The sequence below is a fragment of the Mixophyes fleayi genome, chromosome 10, assembly GCF_038048845.1.
Source record: "Mixophyes fleayi isolate aMixFle1 chromosome 10, aMixFle1.hap1, whole genome shotgun sequence".
In the NCBI taxonomy this organism is placed as follows: domain Eukaryota; kingdom Metazoa; phylum Chordata; class Amphibia; order Anura; family Limnodynastidae; genus Mixophyes; species Mixophyes fleayi.
The window spans coordinates 27,207,045-27,228,662 of NC_134411.1; the positions used below are offsets into that span (position 1 = coordinate 27,207,045).

General features: G+C 46.8%; 1 protein-coding gene across 2 annotated transcripts in view; it reads left to right on the forward strand.

Annotated features, from left to right (window-relative positions):
* The window catches only part of CHST1 (carbohydrate sulfotransferase 1), a 166,928-nt gene that overhangs the window by 130,011 nt on the left and 15,299 nt on the right, over positions 1-21,618 (forward strand). Inside the window, exon 1 of one of the 2 annotated variants that reach the window (XM_075188239.1) lies at positions 14,341-14,753. The exons of the other annotated variant lie outside the window; for it this stretch is intronic. The gene's annotated coding sequence lies outside the window, so the exon portion shown is untranslated. Of the gene's footprint in view, positions 1-14,340; positions 14,754-21,618 lie in introns of those variants that run through there. 2 annotated transcript variants of the gene reach the window in all.

A 21,618-nucleotide genomic window follows, 5' to 3' on the forward strand; every position in this document is an offset into this window, starting at 1 on the left:
TCAATAAAAGGACACACTTTTATATGACTACTTCATTGGTCTTTATGATATCTCTCTTGTCTGCAGCGCCTACCTATCTTGTGCTCGTCACTGCATCCCGACCCCAATACAGATGTATAATAACGACTTAGGGCCTGGTTGATTAAGCAAAAGTAAGTAAGTAAGCAGGGCTGGTGCTAGGTCTGTAGGCGCCCTAGGCAAAGTTTCAGCTTACGCCCCGACCCCCCTCCCCCCCTGCAGATGCATGGAGGCTTTTCTTTAATAGAATTGGGCAGCACGGTGGCCTTGTGGTTAGCACTTCGGCCTCACAGCACTGGGGTCATGAGTTCGATTCCCAACCATGGCCTTATCTGTGTGGAGTTTGTATGTTCTCTCCGTGTTTGCGTGGGTTTCCTCCGGGTGCTCCGGTTTCCTCCCACACTCCAAAAACATACTGGTAGGTTAATTGGCTACTATCAAAATTGACCCTAATGTCTCCCTTCTCTGTCTGTCTGTCTCCCTCTGTGTCTGTGTGTGAGTGTGTGTCTACATTAGGGAATTTAGACTGTAAGCTCCAATGGGGCAGGGACTGATGTGAGTGAGTTCTCTGTACAGCGCTGCGGAATTAGCAGGGCTGCCAAGAAGAATTCAGGGCCCGGGTACAACAAATTCATGGGGCCCCCCTCATAGTGAAGTAAGCCCCAAAAAGATTAGGTATATGGTCATATATTCAGGGGCGTGGCTAGCCAAACGGCAGTGCAAAAATTTTGGGAGGTGCGGTCATGCATTTGGGGGCGTGGCAAACGTGCCATTGGGGCGTGGCTAACATAAAAACCACTAGGCTCTCAATTCGCCGGAGCGTCACATATGTTTAAGCACTCCTGACTTTCAGGACATCTACCACCACAGGGTAGTATACAAACAATGCAGTGTGTACACAAACAGTTCAGTCTTGGCCTACACCTTACATTGGACACAACATTCACCAAAAATTGGTATTGTCCCTACTAGAATCACAACATTTCACACACTGTGCTGCTCTCTCCTACCTGTTCTTCTCACTTTCTCCACCTGTGGCTGCTGCTTTCTTTAGTTGTGGCTTGTCCGGATCCAGAAATGTTGAAGGACCTATTTTGAAAAAAAAATGGCTACATTTAGAAAATTACAGCCAGCCCCAGCGTTAAATCAATAGCACCCACGATTAATAATTAGGCCTTCCTCCAGCTCCAATATTACAATAATGTGCCCCTTCATCATCGCCATGCCTTATGATCACACTGTGCCCTCCATGCTGTTTTTGCCCCCTTCATCTGGCTCCCCTTCATCAGACTATACTATGCTGCTCCCCCCCTTTTTCAATCCCACTGTGCCATGCCTCCCCCCCCCCTTTGTAACCCCACTGTGTCATGCTGCCCACCATTTTTTAACCCCACTGTGCCATGCTGACCCCTGTTTATTAACCCCACTGTGCCATACTGCCCCGTTTTTTAACCCATCTGTGCCCCTCTCATTTTTTCACCCCCTCTGTCATGCTGCTTTCCCATTTTTTAACCCCTCTGTGCTCCCCCCTCAATTTTTAACCCCTCTGACATGCTGCTTTCCCATTTTTTAACCCATCTGTGCCCCTCTCATTTTTTAACCCCTCTGACATGCTGCTTTCCCGTTTTTTAACCCCTCTGTGCTCCCCCCTCAATTTTTAACCCCTCTGACATGCTGCTTTCCCATTTTTTAACCCATCTGTGCCCCTCTCATTTTTTAACCCCTCTGACATGCTGCTTTCCCATTTTTTAACCCCTCTGTGCTCCCCCTCATTTTTTAACCCCTCTGACATGCTGCTTCCCCGTTTTTAACCCCTTTGACATGCTGCTTTCCCGTTTTTTAACCCCTCTGTGCTCCCCCTAATTTTTTAACCCCTCTGACATGCTGCTTCCCCGTTTTTAACTCCTCTGACATGCTGCTTCCCCGTTTTTTAACCCCTCTGTGCCCCCCCTTATTTTTTAACCCCTCTGTCATGCTGCCCCCCCGTTTTTTAACCCCTTTGTGCCCCCTCATTTTTTAACCCCTCTGTCATGCTGCCCCCCCCCGTTTTTTAACCCCTTTGTGCTCCCCCTCATTTTTTAACCCCTCTGTCATGCTGCCCCCCCCCCCCCCGTTTTTTAACCCCTCTGTGCCCCCCTCGTTTTCCTCCCTTCACTTACCTTTTCTCCTCTCTTGGTCTTCTCTGCTGCTCTGTGCTCCATTGCTCCAGACTGACTGAATGCTGGGCATGACATGATGACATCACACCCAGCATTCAGACAGTCTGAATAGAGCACAGAGCAGCAGAGAGGAGGGATGCCGGCTCCGCGATCAGGTGAGTATGTTTTTTTTTTTTTTTAAACTAGCCTGCTCCCCCCACCAACGACCGAGCCCCCCCCCCCCCCCCCCCCCCCGCCAAAAAAAAAAAAAAAAAAAAAGGAAAGGAAAAAAAACGTTTTCAAAAAAAAAATTAAAAAAAATCAGCAGCGCAAGGGCCCGGGCCGGGCCCCCTGACATGCCGGGCCCGGGTAATTAGTACCCGCTCCCCCCCCCCTCTCGGCGGCCCTGGGAATTAGTGGCGCTATATAAATAAATGATGATGATGATGATGATGAAATAGATCGGGGACAGACGGCGCTTCCCATAAAGTGTAAATGCAGCCTAAATGGTAATAAGGTGGCAAGGGGAGGGATCCTACCCCTAGTAAAAGTAAATGGAAAAGAATTACCAGGCGCATAAGTATGTAAATTAGTACAAAAAACATTTATATTTACATAGAAGATCCATCCCTGGTCTGGACCAGCAGAAAGCAATCTAAAAACAGTTCACAGTCCCAATAAGGAAAACGGAACTAAAACTGATACAATAGGAGCGTATGTATGAATGAAAAACAACAATAAACAGAAAAAAAGAAAAATAGGACAGTCCAAAATACGGGAAAAAACAAGAAAACAAGCAAAAGGGGGAGGGAGGTCCAAAAAGTCCAGAGAGAGTATCCAGAACTGCAGAAAAATAGAGTCCAATGATAAAAAAACGCCAAAGAAAAAAATGTGTGGAAAAAATATGAAAAGATCACTCACTGTATCGTAGGTAAAGTTGATTGCAAACTGCTGCTGCAGGGTCTAAGTCCGATAGCGTAGAGAAAGGGAAGGATTACGTCTACTCCGTCCTCTATTGTCCAGCTAGAAGTTCCATATAGTACAGGTACCTGTGTTGCGTTCTTTACGTCCTGGACTTGTTCGCGCATGCGCCCCGACCTCCGGAGCTCGATGTTCGGCAGTGGCAGCGGGATGAAAAAAATCCAAACGGAGAGATGTAGAGAAGTGGTGACTGGAATGGTAAGAAGTTACCAACTCGTTTCTCCCAAAGATGGGCTTCCTCAGGGATATCAGTGGCGCCCTGCAGGTCCCGGTGCCCTAGACAACTGCCTAAGGTTGCCTAATGGTAAGGCAAAACCATGTTGCATTGGAGGGGGAGGTAAATTTAAAATGTGATGACAGATTTATATTTGGGGTAGGGCATGTCCTAGATCAACTTTAAATTTCAGTGTACAAATAAGCTATCAAGTATTTGTGTGCTACATGAAAAAAAAACCACAGTATTTATCTTATGTGCAAAATAAACTAATTTGCACCCCTTGCATTGTAACATAGTTTTGTCCAGAAAACTTGAGTAAGAAAACTTACTCAATTTTTTGCTTAACTTTCAGGCCCTTAAGTGCATGTAGAGAGTTTTGAGGAGTTATTTCTTTATGCATATGGATCATCCTAATTTTTTCTTAAAATCCCCCCAAAAAAGCAGTTTTCAAGGGATAACCGCATTTTTAAGTATCCAGTTTCAAAGATTTTTGGAACTTGTGCCCGATGACCAACGCCAACCAAAGATGGCATTAGCTATTGAAGCATAAGGGGAGAGCACTGCGGTAGAGGGATCTTTGGATCCCTGACCGCAACTTACCTGCTCTCCCCTCCGGTCACTATCACAAAGGTGCCATAGTGACCATAGAGGACATAGGAGACAGGTTTTCGCAGGAACATCAGTTTTTCGTGACATATCACCCTTTTGGCTAAGATCAAGTGTAGCATCTGCCCTCGAAGTGGTATGTCTCCTTGGTATGATGCCAGAAGGCCCGGTGGTGACTTGGCAGCTCGAGGTGTCTGTGCCTCTGGGGGACAGGGCTCGGAGGTGACCTGAAAGTGCACGGGTGATGGTGGCTCACCATCACGTGCATAGAGTAAGGCACAGAGCACAATACACTTGAGCGAACCTTGCAACACTTTTTATTTCTTGGTACCGGCCTTTTGGCTGGGCCAGAATAATTTTTACACCCTCCGGCCATGCGGTTGGGGCCTATGGGCACATTTTATTTTTGTAACTTATGCACTTTTTGCACGGGTCTCACTTCGTTTGATTTTTGTTTGCACGTTTTGGGTTTGACCCTTAGGGGCACCCCTCTTCCTAAGTAGTTTTCTGAGACTCCCTCCTTCTGGGGGGAGTTGAAGAGCCAGTCCCAGGGGGAAAGCTTTGGCCAACCTCGGGGTAAAGCGGACTGCCTGAGCCTTGCGTTGGAGGCAGTTCTGAAGACCCTTGCCCCCTAAGGAGGGATGGGGAGTAACAGGGCCTTTTCCGTTTTGGGAAGGATCCAAAAGTCCAAGCCCCCAGCCCTGGTTTTTTTTCACGGCACTGGGTGATTTGGAGCACCGCACCTCGGGCTTCAATAAAAAAAAACAAAAAAAAAAAACAAAACTGTTTTTCGTGACTGCTATTTCAAAAGAAGAATTTTCATAAATAGTCACGATACTTCATTCCTTATCATTGTGATAAGCAGTGAAAATTATCAAGTTTAAAAGACGGTGCTTGTTAAATATACCTCTTAGACCGTATACCTGGTGATGTAAATTGCCTTAATGAGTTCAGCACAATTGGCTTCTCTGGAACTCGCTGTTTATTTTTTTCTTTCCAAATACCCTAATTTGCACTGACAAATTTCTCACATTCTCAGGATCAATTTGCAAAAAGAAATCCTCAGATGGAGCTAGCTATTAGGGACAAGCTCCAAAGAGTTAAGCTTTTCTGTGTTTGATGAATAAGTCCACTTTGCCATCCCAATTGAGAATAATAGCCACTATGGTATCCTGCGGTAGTATGCCTAATATAGGAGATATACCTGATGTCTCCTGCGTTAGATTGATGTTAAATAGCCCTGACCATTTTATTTGCCTAAGGCTTGATAAAGAAGCCACCACGATTGGCAACTGATATCGAAAGTGAGATTCATGGAGTTACTTCAGGGGAGAAGCCTGGAACAATATTGTGCTTAGAAACAACATTAGAAAGTTTGGTTTTTTTGCAGGAAATCATGTAAGTGTATCGGGACTACTCTTACAGTATAATACAGTCCAGAGGTCACACAGTGTCCTTGGGCGACTGATAAATAGGAACAAGAATATAGTTAGAATTTCTGAGAAATAGTGCATGCTGAAGTGAAGATGGCTGTGTACAGTGTACACGTGCAATGATACATGAAGGGGCGTATTCAATTGTTAGCGTTAACGCTCTCAAACGAGCGCTCAAAAAATCTTAGCGTTAATACGGTAATTACTCGCGGAATTTCAGCTCTAAATTCTGCGAGTAAACTACCGTATTAACACTTTTCTCGCGCAATATTACCGTATAAACGGTAATATTTTTTGGAGCGCTTGTTTTTTTGCGTTAACGCTAACAATTGAATACCCCCCGAAGTGTAATTACATGGAAGGGTTATAGACGGTACAAAGTGTGTGATTGTAGAGCAGTTATATAGTATCACAGCATGATAGTGTGAGGACTGTTGTACGCCGCTCATCACAATGAAAAGTGCAATTTGCTGTTTTGTAGGATACATATAGTAAACAGGAAGAGTATATTTGGGATACACCAAACCCTTATTTGAGGATTCTGATGAATACCAAATATTATAATCTGAACCAATGCGTACAAAATATTATAATGAATAATAAATAAAATCTGAACCTTAATTGCATATTAAAATTATTTAAATACTAAAATAATTAGCTCTTAAAAAAAAATCTGTCCTGCGCACAATTATCAGAGGCATCTCAGGATTTGGATTCACGGATCATTCAGTCATTTGGATTAAACATATTAACAATATCCTGCATTCTGAGAAAAAAAAAATCACCTATAAACATAGGGGATGAGTGAATAAGTTCGCTAACGGATGGGATGTAATATGCGATTCTCCTACCGATCATTAGCACTGTTGTATGACTGGTTGTTGACAATGTACCTGTAATGAAGTTACTCCCTGTTCACACTGTGCCAAAACCGTTCTGCACTTTTACTTACATATTTTGGATTTACTTTGTTATCGTGCTTACCTTTTAAATAATTCTTTGATTTTCACTGATTAAAAGTTAAATAAGACAAATAAATAATATAAAGTACAAGGACACAAATAATGTATGTTGATAAGATGATATTAGAGGAGAACGTAACAAGAGCAGGTTGTAAAAGCGGAGTATTGTGGATAAAGGGCAAAGAGGAGGCTACTACCAAACATTGGGGCTTATTTATCCATCACATTTTTCATTACAATCCCCCCAAAACTGCTGGGATAGCCACATATTTAAGTATCCTGATAATTTACGATTAGGGCATCCCAGCAGATATCGGAGATATCTCCTACTGTGCCTGTCTCTTCAAACGCAAAAGGTTTTTATGGGGACTGCTGCTATTTTGCACCGTGTAACAAGTCCTGAAAAACTTGTGTTGGCGTTAGCCATTAAAACATACGGGGGCCTATTTATAATTCGATTTTTTCAGACTCACGTTTAAGTAAGGTTCACATTTATTAAGAGGGCATTGCAGCAGGTATCATAGATATCAAAGATTTTCGGAACTCCTGCACGATGACTAACGTCAGCTGAAGCTGGCGTTCGCCATTGAAGCCTATGGGGAGAACATTGCGGCAGAGGGATCTTCGGATCTCTCACCGCAACTTACTGCTCTCCCCTCCGGTCACTACCGTAAAGGTGGCCACTTGGCGATAGTCGCATAGGAGACAGATCTTTGCAGGAACAGCAGTTTTGTGTGACTTGTAACGCCCCCTGCGGGGAAAAGACAGGGACAGACGCAACAGAAAATAACTCACCTTGTAAACGATGGTCACCTCCAGTCCGCTTCTGATTTCCCAGCTGCGATCCGATCCCAGCAGATCCGCAGCCACCTCCAATCACGTCCCTCTAAGATAGAGGCAGAGATTACGGCCGTGCCTACCAGGTAAGGGCTGTCCGAGACTACGGCAAAGGACAAGGACACGGTCAGTCCAAGCTCCTTGCCGCCTCCTCACTTTGTTCTTGCCAAGACGCGGGGGACTACAGGCACTGAAGGCCAAGACTAATCCGAGGACTAATCCCGCCTCAAGTGCCTCACACACCTGCCGGTGAGGGCCTAACCGAAAGGAGGAATCGAGCGTGATACTCACCGGGTCACTCCCACTTCCGATCCGGTTCTCCTGCACCTTCCCGACTCCTGCGGATGACAAGACACACAGCCTCCCTCTACGCTCTCCGTGAACTAAGATGGCACCCACAAACTGGACTAACTACAACGGCGACCCGACCCTAACAACGTTCTAATGGTCGGCAACGCAACTAAGTCAAACACTAGGACTAACTAAATGTGGTGCACTAACGGAACTACTAGTTACACGCTACGGGGAACACCAGCCGGTGTTCACAGCCTAAACCGGAGGGCGGTTCCTAACCCCCTCACCCAGGTCGTACCAAGAAGCTGCCTTCTTGCTATAGAGTCACACACAGGCCCTAAGTACGGGTTCTTTAAGCCCGGCTGAGGCTCAGTAAAACAGCACACTAACCCGCGGGCCGACTGCCGCACGGAACAGCCGATCGAACTGAACCGCCCGACTGCCTGTACTCGGGTATCTCACACGTGTCCCCACGTCCGGAACCACAGGTCCACCTGCACGGAACCGGCCTTGAGGACCCTTGATCAGAACCACGGCCGCCCCTGGAACTGCCTCAAGGTGTGCTGTACTGCCACCAACTCCTCAGCCACCCCCTCTGGGTACCAGTGTGACCCCGGGGACCTAAGGGACAGGAAAACTACATGTGTTCTCCCCTGACTATGTGTATGCTGGTACTTACACTTGTCCCCCACAGCACGGGTTAGCACAGGAAAACCACAGGAAACAAGAGCCTACCTTTAATGGGGGCCTGACGTCTTGCCCCTGGACACAGCTAGAAAGCACACCAAAATACTGTAATGTAAACTACACTCGCCACACAGACAGAATAAATACAGTCTACAGTACTTTGCCGCTACTTACCCGAACACACCGCTGCTAGCCAACCAGCAGGTTGCTACAGCACCACGGGAGCCTACGCTCGACCGTACCTCCTAACCACGTGTGCTCACCTCACACAGGACCGCGCCTACTCTCACGAGGCTCCTACGCCTCTACCTCTCACCACCAGGGCCTTATGCCCTACACACCATGGGTCTCTGCCCAGCTACACACAGAGCCTTCTGCTCTGTTTCCTGGGCCTCAGCCCCCTCTCTACCTCAGGGCTCTGAGCCCACTCACTAGGGCCTTATGCCCTACTACCTAGGGGTCCTAGCCCCTGCCTGAGGCCTGTGGCCTTCCTAACTGACTGAGGGCCTTGTGCCCTTAATAGCAGATGGGCTACCAGCCCCTAACCAGGCCCTATGGCCTTCCTATGGCCTCTAGGCCACTAACTACCTAGGGCCTTGTGCCCTTGTACCTGGGGCTCAGAGTCCCCCTCTCTAACTAACAGGGGCTTGTCCCCTTTATATAGATATACTAATGGCCTACTGGCCCACTAAACTCGTTGGGGCCTAGTGCCCCTACTTTACAGTGTGCCACGGGCCTTGTGCCCGACTGTGCCCACGGGCCTAGTGCCCGAATTCAACGTTGAGTATACTTACCTGCTCTGCGCAGGATACTCAACTTGACACGCCGTCTTCGGTTTCTTCCTCCGGGTCTTCCAGACCCTCCAGCCGGCGGCGCCTCTTCTCCGCTTCGGCGCTGGGTCTCCAGTTGCAGCTGGGGCGGGGGCGCTCTCAGCCCTGACAAGGGCTCCCCGCCGGCGATCTCCGCTCCGGCGGCTTGCTAGGAGTCTTCTGGCGGCAGGGTAGCTCACGGCCCTTACAAGGGCCCCCTGCCGCCGCTGCTGCTGGCTCTCTTGATGGACGTCTTGAAGAGACGTCCTCTCTCTTCTCCGCCGACGGACTTCTGGCAAAATGGCGCCACCCAATAAGTCGCCGGCGTGACGTCATCCGCCGGCGCGAGCGCTGATTGGCTCGCGTCGGCGCCAATCTTTTGAATGGCCGGGCGCGAGCCGCGATTGGCTCGCGCATCCGGCCGCTGATTGGCCAGCGGGGAAAGATGAGCCCTGATTGGCTCATCCTTCCCCCGCGCACAGGACCTGCAAAAAAGAAGTTATACTCACCGCCGCTGGATCGATGGACGGGTGAGTACTTCTCCTCTTCTTTCTTGTAGCTGGGCACCATCGGGGACCTCTTCAGCCCCTCCAGGGGCACAGCGCTGCCGGATATCTTCGCCCTCTTCACGGGCACCGGCTCCAGCGTCTTCTGTCCCTCCACATTTCCGCCGCCTTTTTCCATTGTGGTCCCCACAATCAACGTCTTCTCCTCTACGTCCACCTCCAAGGGTCGCTTACCGGCATCCCTGACTTGCGTCCACCGGGTCCTTCGCGGTAAAGCCCTCTCGCGCAGGATCCACACCATCCTGGCAACTTCCTCGCCCGAAGTCGGTATCCAGGGAGTCTCTTCCTCAGCACCTGCCGGAACCTCCCATCCGTCCGATACCTCCTCGGTTGTGCGGGAAGCTTCTTCAGAAGGTGACAACATCCACCACTCTCCAGCTGCGCTCTCTAAAGTACAGTCTTCTTCAGGCAGTACTTCTTCAGCAGCTCTCTCTTCCGGGGTACTGATGGCTTCCATCCTCTCAGGTACCACCGGGCAGACATCTTCACATGTCTCCGGACACAGCGTTGCCCCGTGGAGGGTCTGCTCAGTTCTCCCTTCGTCTTCAGGGACCAACTCTTCCACAGCCACGGACAAGTCGTCTGACGTATCCGACGTCTCCAATACCCCGGCTCCAGCATCCGGCTGACGCGGGTATTCCTGTCGCGAATCTTGCTTGGACGGGACGATCACCTGCGATCCAACAGTCAGCAGGCTCTGCCGATCCTTCCCTCCGGATTCCGACTTCTCTTGAGACCATGGATGGAAGGCTTCCTCGTCCTTCCACTCGAAGACTTCTACGTCTTCCCATTCATCGGAGACTTCTTCGTCCTCCCATTCATCAAAGAGCTCCTCGGCAACTGGGCACTGGTATGCGAAGTGTCCAGGCAACCCACACTTCCAGCACAGCATTTCTTCCACCGGTTGCCGTTTAGTACCTTTGTTCTTCTTCTTCCTTGTCTCACAACGTTCCAGGATTTGCTTCGTGAACGCTGCCACTTCGTCACGAGAGATGACACAGCTGTATCCCTCGTACAGCGGAATGATCCCCCGATGAGCCATCGTTGATCCTGCCGACTACGCCAAAATGTAACGCCCCCTGCGGGGAAAAGACAGGGACAGACGCAACAGAAAATAACTCACCTTGTAAACGATGGTCACCTCCAGTCCGCTTCTGATTTCCCAGCTGCGATCCGATCCCAGCAGATCCGCAGCCACCTCCAATCACGTCCCTCTAAGATAGAGGCAGAGATTACGGCCGTGCCTACCAGGTAAGGGCTGTCCGAGACTACGGCAAAGGACAAGGACACGGTCAGTCCAAGCTCCTTGCCGCCTCCTCACTTTGTTCTTGCCAAGACGCGGGGGACTACAGGCACTGAAGGCCAAGACTAATCCGAGGACTAATCCCGCCTCAAGTGCCTCACACACCTGCCGGTGAGGGCCTAACCGAAAGGAGGAATCGAGCGTGATACTCACCGGGTCACTCCCACTTCCGATCCGGTTCTCCTGCACCTTCCCGACTCCTGCGGATGACAAGACACACAGCCTCCCTCTACGCTCTCCGTGAACTAAGATGGCACCCACAAACTGGACTAACTACAACGGCGACCCGACCCTAACAACGTTCTAATGGTCGGCAACGCAACTAAGTCAAACACTAGGACTAACTAAATGTGGTGCACTAACGGAACTACTAGTTACACGCTACGGGGAACACCAGCCGGTGTTCACAGCCTAAACCGGAGGGCGGTTCCTAACCCCCTCACCCAGGTCGTACCAAGAAGCTGCCTTCTTGCTATAGAGTCACACACAGGCCCTAAGTACGGGTTCTTTAAGCCCGGCTGAGGCTCAGTAAAACAGCACACTAACCCGCGGGCCGACTGCCGCACGGAACAGCCGATCGAACTGAACCGCCCGACTGCCTGTACTCGGGTATCTCACACGTGTCCCCACGTCCGGAACCACAGGTCCACCTGCACGGAACCGGCCTTGAGGACCCTTGATCAGAACCACGGCCGCCCCTGGAACTGCCTCAAGGTGTGCTGTACTGCCACCAACTCCTCAGCCACCCCCTCTGGGTACCAGTGTGACCCCGGGGACCTAAGGGACAGGAAAACTACATGTGTTCTCCCCTGACTATGTGTATGCTGGTACTTACACTTGTCCCCCACAGCACGGGTTAGCACAGGAAAACCACAGGAAACAAGAGCCTACCTTTAATGGGGGCCTGACGTCTTGCCCTTGGACACAGCTAGAAAGCACACCAAAATACTGTAATGTAAACTACACTCGCCACACAGACAGAATAAATACAGTCTACAGTACTTTGCCGCTACTTACCCGAACACACCGCTGCTAGCCAACCAGCAGGTTGCTACAGCACCACGGGAGCCTACGCTCGACCGTACCTCCTAACCACGTGTGCTCACCTCACACAGGACCGCGCCTACTCTCACGAGGCTCCTACGCCTCTACCTCTCACCACCAGGGCCTTATGCCCTACACACCATGGGTCTCTGCCCAGCTACACACAGAGCCTTCTGCTCTGTTTCCTGGGCCTCAGCCCCCTCTCTACCTCAGGGCTCTGAGCCCACTCACTAGGGCCTTATGCCCTACTACCTAGGGGTCCTAGCCCCTGCCTGAGGCCTGTGGCCTTCCTAACTGACTGAGGGCCTTGTGCCCTTAATAGCAGATGGGCTACCAGCCCCTAACCAGGCCCTATGGCCTTCCTATGGCCTCTAGGCCACTAACTACCTAGGGCCTTGTGCCCTTGTACCTGGGGCTCAGAGTCCCCCTCTCTAACTAACAGGGGCTTGTCCCCTTTATATAGATATACTAATGGCCTACTGGCCCACTAAACTCGTTGGGGCCTAGTGCCCCTACTTTACAGTGTGCCACGGGCCTTGTGCCCGACTGTGCCCACGGGCCTAGTGCCCGAATTCAACGTTGAGTATACTTACCTGCTCTGCGCAGGATACTCAACTTGACACGCCGTCTTCGGTTTCTTCCTCCGGGTCTTCCAGACCCTCCAGCCGGCGGCGCCTCTTCTCCGCTTCGGCGCTGGGTCTCCAGTTGCAGCTGGGGCGGGGGCGCTCTCAGCCCTGACAAGGGCTCCCCGCCGGCGATCTCCGCTCCGGCGGCTTGCTAGGAGTCTTCTGGCGGCAGGGTAGCTCACGGCCCTTACAAGGGCCCCCTGCCGCCGCTGCTGCTGGCTCTCTTGATGGACGTCTTGAAGAGACGTCCTCTCTCTTCTCCGCCGACGGACTTCTGGCAAAATGGCGCCACCCGGCGACTTATATAGTCGCCGGCGTGACGTCATCCGCCGGCGCGAGCGCTGATTGGCTCGCGTCGGCGCCAATCTTTTGAATGGCCGGGCGCGAGCCGCGATTGGCTCGCGCATCCGGCCGCTGATTGGCCAGCGGGGAAAGATGAGCCCTGATTGGCTCATCCTTCCCCCGCGCACAGGACCTGCAAAAAAGAAGTTATACTCACCGCCGCTGGATCGATGGACGGGTGAGTACTTCTCCTCTTCTTTCTTGTAGCTGGGCACCATCGGGGACCTCTTCAGCCCCTCCAGGGGCACAGCGCTGCCGGATATCTTCGCCCTCTTCACGGGCACCGGCTCCAGCGTCTTCTGTCCCTCCACAGACTGCTGTTCCTACTGAAGAATTTTAATACACAGTCACGACATTTCAATGCTTATCTTTGCAATAAAGATTGAAATTAATCGTGTTTAAAATGCGGTGGATAATAAATATGCCCCATAGGTTAAGGACAACTGATATAAGGGATATTTATTTGGATTGCCAAGAAAAGAACACAGACAGTTGTGAGTAACAACAAACAGGGAAGGAAATGTCATCAAACCTTCTCAGAGTGATTCTTATGAGAACATCACAAGCATTGGCATGGGGGGAACGCACTGCGACCCCCACAGTAAAGAGTCACTGCTAGCCCACTTGGGTAATGTTATTTATATCAGGGTGTGTATTGGTTGGGTGTATAGAAGATAAGGAGACAGACAGGAGAGAATAAAACAGCAGGACCAAGCTGAGTTTTACACAGAGCGTTACTACCAGCTGAACGAGAATCCCCCTATGGATGCCCCTTGTAGCCTAAATGCATTTCAGAGGAAGGCAACAATAAACCAGACCCTAAGGTGTCGGTATGAAAGAGACTGACAGGTGGACAAGGAAATCAGACAATGCCAAACATACAAATTGAGTGAGAGAAAGCGCAGAGCGGAATCCGCATCCTACAGCGCCTGGGGCTACAGGAGCAGTCAGGGACCTCTAAGTCAATGATGACTCTCAGTGTTTAAAAGGGCAAACTTGCTCCGAGGCACATAACACTGAAAAGAGCAGTAAAAGGTGGAGCACTAAGTAGGGAGCTAGAACAAAACACATTGAACTATGGGACGGTATTAACCCTTTACAGTTTAAGAACATCTTTGAGCTGTTATTACTCTTTATTTAGAAGAAGAGCCTATATATATATATATATAATCAAAACTAGATAGAAAACAGTAAGATAAACCAAGAATAATAACTATAGATATTAGGCAGTGTGTGTTATTCTTATTAAATGTGTTTATCTCCATATTGCTCATAAGATATGCATTGCACTCCTCTACTTCTAAACACCTCTTCTCTCTATCACACCTCGCTCCTTCCCCATCCCTCCTCTGTGTGACACTTTCTCACATCCCTCCTCCCCTCCTTCTTTATCCCTCTTTTTTTTTTCCCTCCCTGATGTCTCTTACTCCCTCCCTTGCTCCCCCCTTCTCTCTCCCCTCCCTCCCTCCCTCCTGTCTCCTTCTCTCAGCTGCTCCCAGCTCTATAGGCTGTAATATCTCGGTGCCCTGGAAGGAGACACACATACATTTCAGCAGGACTGCAGTGAGATAGCTGTGCTGCCCTGCATCTGTCTGCTGCTCCAGCCCTCCCCTTCCCCACTCACAGATGCTCCCCTTCACAAGTAACTCTGTGATTTGCACTGGATAACAGGAACCACACTGAGGGCATCACTTGACTTGAGCATGCTACTTCTAACAAATTAGACGAGAGACTGAAGACGGTGAGGATGGATGAGATTAGTGTAACAGGCTGGGGGTCTAACACTAAGGATGGTGGGAGCAATTCTCAGAAGGTACCACGGTTTTTGCTGCAGCCTCACTGAGGATCCCCTCTGCCTACCCCTTAGCACTGTGCAGCAAGGCTGTAAAGGTAAGTGCTGTCCGTGGACTGCAGTACCTGTATGTCTCACTGCTTCTGGGGTGGGACATGGGGCAGTGTACTCCTCACTTCTTAGATGGTCAGGGCCTTACGTAGTATTAAGGTGGGAGGTCTACATGCAACAAGATGATATTGTCTACATGACCCTTTCATCATCATCATCATCATCATCATCATCATCATCATCATTTTACAACTGGGATCATCCAGTATAATGACACAAAAAGGGATAAGTAGAGTGGAGTGCACTGCATTACAATACATTCTATCTATCTATCTCATATCTATCCATCTTTCTATCTCCTATCTATCACATATCTATCTATCCATCACATATCTATCTATTAATCTCCTATGTATATATCAATCTATGATCTATCTATCTATGATCTATATATCTATCTATCTAGCTATCAATCTATGATATATCTATCACATATCTATCTATCTGTCTCTTATGTATCTATTGATCTATCACCTATCTATCTGTCTTTCTACTATCTATCTATCTATCACATATCTATCTGTCTTTCTACTATCTATCTATCACATATCTATCTATCACATATCTATCTATCTATCACATATCTATATATCTATCTATCTATCTATCTCCCATGTATGTATGTATCTATCTATCTATCACATATCTATATATCTATCTATGTATCTATCTATCTATCTCCTATCTATGTATGTATCTATCTATCTATCACCTATCTATCTCATATCTACTTATACTCATTTCTAATACACAGGTCAGACACTAGATACTGTAATCTCACTTTCCCTGGGCACATGATTTCAATTCCTACTACACCACAACAGTAGATTACATTACAGTAGTTTCTTTCACACTGTGTATCCTTGGACACATTGTACCACTAAACAAGTGTTACCAATACAAACCACATACAGTAATATATATATGCAATTAACAAAATATAGAAAATAGCGGTATTATGTAGTATATTTACCGTGAATGGCAGATAGTTCAATAAACAATTGCATGAAAACTGCAGAGCACAGTCAAGTGCAATCACTTTAGTCTGTTTGTCTATCAGATTGGGGTTAGTTCATGTACAGGGCATTCTCTAGCTTGGGTGAGCAGTGGTCACATCTTGGTACAGTACATAGTCCGTGATACACACAGTATGATCATTTCTTACTACCGGCCATGTATAAAACTGTTAAATCATCATCATGCATGAAAATGTACACAAATAGATCAATACTTCTGGGATAAAGAGCTTAACTGCTGCAGTGCACCCTAAATATAAAACCAGAGGCACTAATTGTCCGGCTTCTTGAACTCGCAACGATTGACAGCTTTGTTAAAAAAAAAAAAAGAGGTTCCTGGTCAGCTGAACCTAATGTCAGGTAATCCCAGCACCTAGTAGACTATCCAGCTGGGTTGAGAAGATGGAGGGACTCACAAACACAGAATCACCTGCTTTTGGTGCAGTACGTTACATTAGAGGTGGGCCGGACCCCTGATCTGGTCTGTTAGAAGAACCTAATTACCAAGTCTGCAGTAACCGCAAATCAGAAATGGTCTGTTTAATGTCCTAGATTCACATACACACTGCAACGTATGTGGCTTAGTTGAGAAGTTTGGTTGTGGAGTTGACTTGGAGAGAACTTTGCTGCTAAGTCCAGACGACTCTAGAATCTAGTAATGAATAGCAAGAAAGGGTCTAGAAGAATATAATCCACATGATCTGTCTATTATGAATTGAAAAGGACAGGATAACGAAAACAGGGGTCACGATTATAGTTATAGTAATCAGAGAGAAGAACTAGCTCAGGAGAGAGAGAGATTTCCTAGTTAGATAATAGAGATATTATTTTGGATTCTATGATACGTAAGTGGTAGATGTCTGTAGACTTTTATTATTTGCAGTAAGAAAGAGGAGAACAGTCGGTTATACAATGTCCTTGGGCGACTGATAAATGGGAACAAAATTATAGGTAGAAGTTCTGCGTAATAATGTATGTCTGTAAAGTGTGCATGGGCAATGATACATGAAGTGTAATTACATGGAGGGGTTACAGACAGTGCAAAGTCTGTCATTATAGTTATACAGTGTCACAGAATGATAGTGTGAGGACTGTTATATGCCACTGATAGCAGTATCACAATAAACAGCAATTTGTTGTTTTGTAATATATATCGCTATGTAAACGTTTTGCTGTACAGTATAAAATGAGATTATATCAAACTTGCATCAAAACCTTATTTGAGGATTCTGATGAACACCAAATATAATCCGAACCAGTCTTTACAAAATACTATGATGTATAAGAACTGAAGTCTGTAGCCTAATTGCATATTAAAATTACATAGGGGGAACCTAAATGCTAAAGTGTTATGCTCTTAAAAAGTCTGTACTGCGTGCAAGAATCAGATACAAATCAGGATTTGGATGCCGTTAATCCTGAATCTTTCTTAAAAAACAGTAATAATTGGACAAGTAATAAATCTATCTCCATTTGTAGATTATATTGAATATAAGTGTTACAGTAAAATGAGACTATTGTGTACCATATACAGTGAATACAGAAGGAGCAGACTGTACTGAGGCATTTAGCTGGTCTGCTTCATCAATAAGCATTAAATAAAAGGTACGTGATCACAGCTTTTTGTTTGGAATGAGTGGGCTGTGACCGTTTGGTTGGTTACAGTAGACTAAATTATGTCAGGTGACAAAGCAGAGTTAGGCTATTATCAGGAATAGACGATACAGGGATTGGTGCAGATAACGGTACAAAGCTAGGATCAATTCGTGTAGCAACAAACACAAGACTCAAGGATATAGCTTAGACAAAAGACCCATCTCATGTGCAGGGTGGCAGAAGATCTGACTAGACCTAATTTCCGAAAGGCACTGGGCGCACAGTCCAAATCGCTTTGGTTCTTCACCAATGTGTCTGGATGATCCATTCATTGCACGTCAAGCTGTACGCCGACTTTCCAATCTCTGCAAACTAGAAGTGTGCAGAGGTGTTTGGGGAGGTGGAGAGATGTGGAGTGCATTGTGCAAAGGTGTCAACTTCTCATTAACCTTCCACCACTTCATTAAGGATTGAGGGGACACTTTTGTGTGTTTGAAGCTTTCTTTGTGATATTGCTTGAAGTGCACCTATAAATACTGTGCTCTGGCAGGCATGGGCTTGCTGACACTTGTAGTACTACAAGAGCCAGCACACCCAAACACTTTAAGGTGCCCAGGGTAGACTGGTATCATTAGTGCACCACGTAAAAAAATGCTACATTATCAATTTAACCCTTTAACCCACACCCATCGTAGCTGGGATATGAGAGCTGGTTTTTCCTATGGTGGAAGCTCACATTTTTTTTGCAGGTCTTAGGGAATTCAGTCCAGGACTGACCGGCCTAGGATAGGTTGGCCCTATTGCAGGCGGACACCATAATTACCCTGCTATAGTGCCACGCGTTCCTCTTTGAATTTATTCATTTGTTGCTTTATTTTTATGTTTTTACAGCCGGTTCAAGGTCCGTGCTTATGATCATTAGCGTGTGTCTTTCACCAGGGGTGTAGCAGCCACAAAAGATATGTCTCCTAAGAGTTGTATCTGCTTCCACCCGTACATAAGACATAAGGGGTCGGATTCTTCAAGGAACCTAAATGACTATTTTGTGCATATAACCTGCAAATTTCATCTGCACATGCCCAGAACCGCACCATACGGAACGAAACGCAGCAGGGTTCAATTCATCTTTGTACGCAAAGGACACTTACTACCGCTTACGATTTCTGAGAGGGAACGGGATGGGGACTGGGCGTTTGTAGTGAATGTACAGTAAGGGCGCGCCAAACTGGAGCGCACACAGCCCAGTCCGATTCAAGCTCCAGACATCTCTCAGGTACATCCTAATAAATGTATTTCATGACAAAAAAGAAAATATAGACCAAAACTATTTTTGTAATTGTTTTATCATTAATGCCTATATTATTAGCAGGTGACATTAATTGAATTGTTTTTGTCTCTTCCGTGCATTCTTTTGCGAATTTATATTCCACATAGGTATTGGACGTATCCTGCAATGTCTTGTATAGTAGAACTGGGCAGACCTGCACCCGAATTCATCAGTTCACGTATCTTCAGATCTGTTTCTTGTTGAAATCGGGGCGTGCGCAAATGACGTGTGTCCTTAACCAAATGCACATTGCGCTCAGTATGCGTGCCTTGATGAATCGTATAACGCCCCTTACCGTACTCAGGCTACATTAGCTCACCCCTTCAGTCCCCCGTCCCACCTCTCTAAATGGAGAGAAGGGTAACCAACAGCTACGTCTGCACACAGACATAGATGTACGCTGTACACTGCAGAGTGAACAGCTGACCTCTCTGGATATTTGAAAGACAGTCGCAGTAGGTAATTTACATGATGGTCGGGGCAGTTTATATACCATGTTTCAGAAATGTAAAATGGTTACCCGCGACAACCAAAGTAACTTATGAAGCAACAGATAATCAAATCTACATTACTACTATAAGTGCGGACTGTAACAATTGAATCATGCAACTTTCTCACTGAAAGCGAGCATGAAGATGTTAGCTCTTATCATTAGACAGCTCTGGGAAGAAAGATTGGATAGCATTAACCACAGGAGGAGGAATTACATGCACCATACTTGCCAATTGAATTTTTGACCTCTGAGAGAGGGATGGGTGGTTTGGGTGGAAGGGGGCGGGGAACAACCAATCACGTCATTTTGTCCCAGGTTGGCGGGGCCAAAATTATGCGATCCACCTGTAATACCCCATGTGGTGTTATTTAGATTAATACGTTGAAGTTGCACCTTACCAGTATTGGATAGTTCTCTTTCTGGTTTCAACACTTCAGATTTTCTATGCACCAGAGAGGTAAGGAGATTTATCCACAGAGATTTAAGATGACACAAGTGTATTCTGAACTAATTATCTTTTATTAATAAGAATTGCTCTGATATTTATTTTAGAAATGCACAATTATTTTAAAACAATCTCATCAATTTGAAACTATTTACAATTGACAAACCTTTAAATCCACCATACTAATAGCACTGATATCTTAATGGAATTCTATGTCTATAGATGTTTTCTGCCAGAATAAATCATTAATCTTCATACACACACACACACTATATATATATATAATTACTTAGCATTAATACATAACAACACTATAAAGAGATGAATTTCTGAATTTTTCAATACAACTGAGATCTACATTAAATATTTCAATAACTATTTGTAGAAGTGGTGCACGTGGTTGGGGCCCATAAAATTCTTTTTTTATCCCATTGGACTATATGAATAGTCACTTTACAAGTGACCTTCACAAGAAGATTTTGGTAAAACACTATTTCGGTAGTTTTCCTGAAAAACTGATTCTTTATAGTAAGCAGTTGAAGTATATAGGGATCAGTGACATGTGTCTGAGTAACTGCTGATGTTCTTAGTGTCAGTGATGTAATGGTGGAGTTATAATGATCTGTGTCTGCTGAACTGTTATTGTACAACTCCAACTTGTCTCTGAGCCATGTACTGAGGACAGTGCGAGAGGACAGTCTCTGTGGTGTATTCACAGATCTCTCTCTACTGCAGTGTTGGCTAACCTGTGGCACTCCAGGTGTTGTGAAACTACAAGCCCCAGCATGCTTTGCCAATATATAGCAGCTTATTGCTGGAAGAGTATGCTGGGACTTGTAGTTTCACAACACCTGGAGTGTCACAGGTTAGCCAACACTGCTCTACTGCTTAGTAATATTCAGCACTTTCCTTTTTACTCACATCTTCTCTTCTTACACTTTCTTTACTTTTAATCTGCTTATATATCACTTTGTCCGATTTTAATTCTGTCCCTATCTTTTCGCTCTCAGTGTATCCAGACACAGGGATCTCTCTCACTGGTCCTGAGTATACACTCCTCCCTCCCTGTCACCCCCGGCAACCACCAACTACTCCCCACTGTCACCCCAGGCAACCTCCAACTATTCCCCACAGTAACCCTCGGCAACCTACAACTATTCCCCACTGTCACCCCCGGCAACCTCCAACTATTCCCCACGGTAACCCTCGGCAACCTCCAACTATTCCCAACTGTCACCCCCGGCAACCACCATCCACTCCCAACTGCCACTTCTCCCTCCAGGAATCTTTTTTTTTTTAAATCTTTATAAACACTTCTAACAATTAACAAATTAAATTAACAAACTGAATAACTTATAGGTACACCCCAGGGTACTCAGCTTTTGGGGTATCACATACTAGTAAGTGGGCAGTATGCAGGAGTATCGCCTGCTCTCCCTGGAGTCTCCCGGACATTCTGGGAGAGTGGGCAAGTATGACATGCACCCGACACAGACCAACTTAAGTAAGCAAGATCAGCTCTAGGTATAGTTCTTCCCCCCATACACTGGAAGGAACACAGCGCAGGCGCACTGCAATAGACAGCACAGTGGCTCACTGGTTAGCACTTCTGCCTCACAGCACTGGGGTCATGAGTTCGATTCCCGACAATGACCTTATCTGTGTGGAGTTTGTATGTTCTCCCTGTGTTTGCGTGGGTTTCCTCCGGGTGCTCCGGTTTCCTCCCACAATCCAAAAACATACTGGTAGGTTAATTGGCTGCTATTAAATTGCCCTTAGTCTCTCTTGATCTGTGTATGTTAGGGGATTCAGATTGTAAGCTCCAATGGAGCAGGGACTGATGTGAATGAGTTCTCTGTACAGCGCTGAGGAATTAGTGGCGCTATATAAATAAATAGATGATGATGATGATAGACCTTCTTAACACACAAAATTGTCTCGTTACCCACTCCCATACCAGGAGAATTTCAAGCCT